At 42.4% G+C, this 6,597-nt stretch overlaps 1 long non-coding RNA gene across 1 annotated transcript; it reads left to right on the top strand.

Moving 5' to 3' along the window:
- The first annotated feature begins 2,944 nt into the window (after positions 1–2,944).
- Positions 2,945–5,683, top strand: LOC119353305. The gene is made up of 4 exons (XR_005170388.1): positions 2,945–3,493; positions 3,601–4,979; positions 5,134–5,374; positions 5,455–5,683. It is a non-coding gene; the product is annotated as an uncharacterized LOC119353305 (long non-coding RNA).
- Positions 5,684–6,597: the final 914 nt, after the last annotated feature.

Raw genomic sequence — 6,597 nt, 5'->3', positions numbered from 1 at the left:
ACTCGACGTTGACCGTCACGATCAACTCGATGATCATACTGCTCATGGTTTTCATACTGGTCGCGCCGGTCTCCACGTCCCTCACGCCTCGGGGGCGATCTTAGGCTGTGAGCCGACTGGACTGTGTCCGCGGCAATGGATCTGCTGTGAATTCTGTTCCGCGACTGAGAAACAGCGGAATTCTGATCTCCTGCTGCCCGGAGTAGCGCTCTGATCTGCAGCAAGCCTCTGCCAGCCTCCGACTGGGAAGGCTGAATCGACTCCGCTATACGGGCCGCAACTGCTAAATTCTGAATCGCAGTCCGATATACCTACGGGGGCGGGAAGAGCTGACGTCGACTGGATTCGGGAACCCGTTGTCGCGCGCGCTCGTCGAGTGCTCGCTGGAGGTTCTCCAGTCGAGTGCGCTCAGCCAAGTTTGCCAGGCGCGCGTCCTCCAAGGCGCGAGCCTCGGGGGTTTCTCCAACGATAGGAGTGTGCAGCGCATCCATGTTCCGGCGGCGAAGTTCTTCTCTCTGCAGCGACGAGAGAGGCTCGGGAAGATACTCCTCATGGGGACGCGATGGGTCGCCTCCTCCTGCGCCTCCGTCGGTGCGGGTAAAACCGGGGGGACTGGGAGGTCCGTCGACCATCAGAATCTCCGCCGTCGGATCGCTACTGTCGCACTCGGATGCAGTCTCTTCGGAGCCAGTCGAACAGGCCATAGAGGGATTCGTCGGGCTCGATCGCCGCGACTTGAGGGGTGGCCGACTGACGGGCCACCGTGTGTCTCACCCACCGCTGAAGTCTCGACCGACCGGAGCGCTTGCGCCGGCGGGAAATGGGGAGGGAGGGCAACACGGGAGCCAACCGGTAGGGGGTCGACGGTTGCCGCAGGAGAATGTCGCGGACGTACGCGCTAAAGTGTGTTGCCCCACGGACAGGGAGTGCGTCCACGTCGAGCGGAGCCTCCTGAAGCCAGGCGGAGTCGTCGGCGATGAACGTGAGCGCGCCGAGACGGATCTCGCGGCCCTCCACCAAAACTCCGTCGAAAACCATGATGATTCGGGTCGGAAAAGATCGCAACTCCTCCAACAAAACGCTAAAACACCTGCCCCACGGTGGGCGCCAACTATCGTGGTTCTAACTCTGACAGTAATATAGGGGGGTAAGTATGGAGAGGTGAGGTCTTAGCTATGAAGAGGTTGTAAGGACGCAAGGTTTACGAGTTCAGGCCCTTCTCAGAGGAAGTAAAAGCCCTACGTCTCGGAGCCCGGAGGCGGTCGACTGGATTATGTGTGTATGAGTTATAGAGGTGCGAACCCTTGTCTCGGAGGAGGAGGGTGGCTTATATAGAGTGCGCCAGGACCCCGGCCAGCCCACGTTACGAAGGGTTCAATGTACATTAAGGCAGGGCGTTTCTGGTAACGCTAGTAATAAAGTGCTATGATGACCATAATAGCTACTTAATGACCGACCGTTAGAGTGCGGGGCGCCTTTAGGTCTCCTGGCCGTCGAGTGGTTGGGTCTTGGTCGAGTGATTGCTTCTTGGTTGAGTGTCTTCGAGTCTGTCGAGTGGGACACCTTCAAGTCGATTGAAAGGTGACTTCTTCTAGAGATGTCTTTGGGTAGGGCAGTTAGGGCAGGTCCATGACCCTACCCTAGGTTCATAGCTTCATCAGATGGTCCTGTCTACCAAGCGCCGGACATATTTGCTTGATTGGAAGTAAGCTGTCAATATTAATTAAGATCTATTAATTATTCAACTGGTTCAAATAATCTCATATCGAAGACATAAATATGGTTAAGAAACTCACATAATGGTAGATCTAGAGGCGTCTGCACATCGACCCAGATGTCTCTATTACCTTCAATATCATCTTCTAGACGAATATCAAAGGTGATAACCATATCAGTCTCAAATGCATAAGCCTTGCATAGTGCTTGTCAAGTTTTGCATTCAAAATAGGTGTATGTGTCTGCATTGTAATTTGACGTTGAAGGTATAACCATGCTTGGTCTTCAAGTAAACTCTTTTTACCTCCATAGTTTCGTTAGGACTGAAACCTATCTTATCCAAGACAAAAATTCTTGCATGGCAGGGGATACGCTAGTAGAATAGTGAAAAATTAAAATTAAAAGGTGAAGCAAAATGAAGCATAAGTCATGCTTAATTACGAAAAAAGACTTGTCGTTGTGACTTACTGTATCCACTTCGAAGTTCTCATCCAGCTTGATGCTGAAGCGTCTATCATCAACTAGAAAATTTTGGCCGCACAGGCCGCGCTGGTCTTCGCAGTATTCGCACATAATGAAATCGTGTTCATCGTCAGACGACATTCCTATGTTCATAGGTGAAACATTAAACACTTATTAGTTCTATTAATTTAACTAATTCTGTTAATTCAACTAGTTCAACTAAGCACTTACAAAAAATATACCTAATTAATTGAACTAATTCAACTAACTAGTTCAACTAATTAATTAGATAATGAAATCTTATATAACTAAATTAAATATATATCTAACATATAATTTATATCTAATATCTAACATATATGTTCATATATAGGTGAAACATTAAACACTTACTAGTTCTATTAATTCAACTAAATAAACTAGTTCTATTAATTCAACTAAGCATTTACTAAAAATAAACTAGTTCTATTAATTTCTTACTAAAATAAACACTACAAGAATACCCCCTATAAAGCAACACATATTCTACAACGTTTTGCCTATGTGTTGTAAAATTTACCATAAATACACATCTAAGCATTGTAGCATATGCGTTGTAGATTTGTGTAAAGCCCAATGCACTAACCCAACATCTTATCTAGCCCAGCCCAAGTTGGCTTTCACGGTTGACCTAGGCTTCCCTGTCCACAACCTCCTCTATTCCTCTTGAGCCCTCCCACGCCGGCCGCCGCCCCTCGTCAGTCGTTGCCACTGTTTTGCGCGGCTACGACCTACCTCCATCCCGGCGCGCCGCCCCTCACCACTCCCCTGCGGTCCTCTGTCCCGGTGCGCTGTCCCTCACCACCCCCTGTGATCCTTTGTCCCGGCGCGCTGTCCCTCATCACCACTCTTGTGCGACCCTGCATCCAGGCGCGCCGCCCCTCGTCACCGCTCCCCTGAGACCAACGACGGATCCAAGGTATGGACACGCACACCAAGCCTGCCACCAAGTTTGAGATTTTTTTTGACAAGCACACGCAACCGTATCACTCGTTCCATCCAGCAACAGTAGCAGCCGTGCCGGCCACTGGCGGATCCATGTTAGGTCGTGGGTGTACATTTGTACAGCCAATTTATTTTGCAGGTATAGTAGACATATGTATTAATAGCAGTGTCAGTGTTGTTTGAGCAAGGAACATCACGTCAATTCATATAACCTGGGCCTCAAACTCTACTCCAACAAGCATCTTAGTTTAAAAGTATCTCCTGCAATTCCCAGTTGGTCCATCGCCACTAGCTTGATTCCCTTACGTTGAGCCCCAAAGCCTAATACAAGGTTAGTTTTCATGCTAATACGGACCTTGTAGTATTGATGATATCATGTATTATTTCACTTCACTTACTGTAATCTTACCCTGTCTTTGTTTACATGTCTGATTTCAGGGTTGGTGTTGCTAGCTTCATCACCTTGCTGGTACAGAAGGTCATGATTAACATCAAGCCATACACGGTGATGTTACTGACATTACTTTACACTCCTGTTCTGAAGGAAAGGAGTTCTGCAGCCAACAGGGCCTTTGCGTCTTCTTGTGCTGCAGTTCTCAAATATGCCAGCCAATCTCAGGCTTAGAAACTTATTAAAGACACCGCTTCTCTGCATTTAGGTGAAAAACTTTTGAGTTATCTGGTGCAGTTCTTATTAAATCCTACTTAGCAATGTAGCAGTTGTTATTAGTGGATACAATGAAGTGGTTATCCCTGTAATTTTTCCTTCAAGGTATGTGAATGACATATCTTAAGTCTTAATCTTTCATCTTGAGTTTTGAAACTAATATGTCAGCTATTCGTGATGTTATTAAGTTCATTATCATTAAAACTATGAAAACTGTTCCCTTTAGTCTACGTACTGGATCTCAAATAACAAAACTTCTTTCAGTTTTGATGATGATAAAGAGACTAGCTTAGCCTCGTTTTCACCAGATTAAGTTTGTTTCCATGTCTGTTTTTGTTTCTTGCTGTTTAGTTTTGTTTAAAATCTGGACATACTGAAACAATTCAAGATTGCCAGGCAAAAAAAAGAGTCGAGATTCAGGCTACTGTAGTGGTGGTTGATACACTAGAAAAAAATGAATTTAAACCTTCACTACAACACTTGGTCAATTATCTGACTTCTATGAACGAGACTCCTAATCCATCTAAGCACTGGCAAATGTTCTTCAGGGTGGAAAAGCATTGATGAATATGGTGTCCGCCAAAGGTTTATGGCCCTGTTTGACAGTAGGTTTTATTGTTGTTCGTCTGCATGCTCTTCGATTTAAGCAGTCTTCTCGATTACTGGAGAACACAAGGATTAAGTCCTGCTTCCACTTATGATGTGGGATGAAGGTTTTCTGTGTAGCTCTGACCAAACTACAACCCCTCCAAAGTCAGATGCTGGCATTTAAGTTCGTTCTTCATCAGTTTTAATGCCAAGTATTCATCAGTTTTATGTATCCAACCTAGTCAACTAAGTTCCAAGTCTTTTCATCAGGTGAATGGCAAGGGATGTTGGGGTTCATATGATTTACATATAGATAAAAACTCAATTTTTCCTCCCATAGCAGTTACTTCCATGTACTTCTAGAATTATGAATATCATATAATTAGTTGATCAGGCAGTACTATTATGAAATACAATCTACTGTATAAAGTGCTTATTAACTAAATTTAATCTACTTCCTCTGATTTATGCCAATGATTTTTTTAAGATGGTGCTACATATTTGTTCGTTGGTGATGGACCTCAACAATCCGGCGTTTCCAATATGTTGGTGTCTGATCGAGGTACAAGCAAAATTTTGATTGCTTTGTTTCAGCAGCCTCACTTAGGACTATTATCCTTTCATCTTCCATATGGAGGGACTATAATACTAGTATTTATGAAGCTTTTTCATAATTACTTTATGAGTTCACATATAACTTTCATTTTCACTAGCAGGTAGGAACTAAAGTATTCTTGAAGAGCCTACAGAATCATAACGGAGATGCAGTTCTTGCTACAGTTGTAAGTTGTAATCCTAAATTTAAACTTGATGGTGCTGAACTTACAAATGAATAATGGGAAGTGCATGTCGATACGGCACTTGTGAAAACTTAAGTCTTGGTACGAAGTTGCAAAAGCTGCAATATTCGTGGTAATGCAGAAAAACAAAGATTGTACGACCTTCAACCCTTTGTACGTGAGTAATAACTTACCTCTATCACTACTTGCAACATGTCAATGCATTATGTGTTAACAACTCATTCTTTCTGTTTGTAGGTTCAAAGGATGAATGGATGATATGGGTATGTGGCAAGTACACTACAATGATGATGATGATGTTCCTGTTCCTGATGATGATGATGATGGATGTTTTCAGTTTTAGTTTAGTTGTAGGGATGTTCCTGTTAGATGATCTTCCTTGTTCAAGTGTTTAGTTGTAGTGATGTTGTTGGATGCTTTCAGTGTAAGTTTAGTTGTCAAATAATTATGTAGATTATGCATCACATTTGGATAATGTTCCTCCTATAATATGCACTCTTGTAATCCAACGGTTTTATCTAGTATATGATTTATTCCTCCTGAGAGTATATTCTCTTGCTTATTGTTCACTTGAAATACATAATTATCAATATTATGTGGAGCATTAATTTAATTGCGGGCAATATATATAAAACATCATTATTGATATCATATATGTACCAAGACTTGAAGCGGTGCAAATTCTCCTTTGCGCGGCAATGGCATTTTGATTCCTAGACGTTATGCACCAACATATAGAAGTGTTGCATAAGTCCGTTTTATGTGTTGCATTCTTGCAACGGTCCCTTTTACCAACGATGGTATAAGCGTTGCAATTTGCTCTAGCAACATTGGATAGGCTACGGATCCCAAATCGTTGGTAAAGACATTAACAACGCATATATGGACATTTAGATACGGAAAAAAGTGTTGCTGTAGAGGGGGTCTTGCTGTAGTGAAAGTAGGTAGTTCTATATAGTAATATTTTGATTAGATCATCAAATCTCATATACCTAAATTTTCTTACTAAAAATAAACTTGTTCTATTAATTTTCATACTAAAAATAAACTAGTTATATTAATTCAACTAGTTCAAATAATCTCATATATATACCTAATTAATATCTAGCTATACTAATTCAACTAGTTCAACTTGTTCTAATTCATGTAAAATATATTTGACATTAATATTTAACATCTTTTCCATATAATTCATCTAACCATTAACATTCTAACATTATTATCTACGTAATTTATATAACATTAATCTAAACAACAGAAAATAGAAAATAAGTAAAAACAATGTGTGTGTATGTGTGTGTGTGTGTCTCTCTCTCTCTCTGTGTGTGTGTGTGTGGTGTGTGTGTGTCTCTGTGTGTTTGTGTGTGTGTGTACGTACGA

Source organism: Triticum dicoccoides, chromosome 2A, assembly GCF_002162155.2.
Source record: "Triticum dicoccoides isolate Atlit2015 ecotype Zavitan chromosome 2A, WEW_v2.0, whole genome shotgun sequence".
NCBI lineage: Eukaryota > Viridiplantae > Streptophyta > Magnoliopsida > Poales > Poaceae > Triticum > Triticum dicoccoides.
The sequence above is the reverse complement of the archived record's forward strand: the minus strand, read 5'-3'. Positions and strand labels throughout refer to the sequence as shown.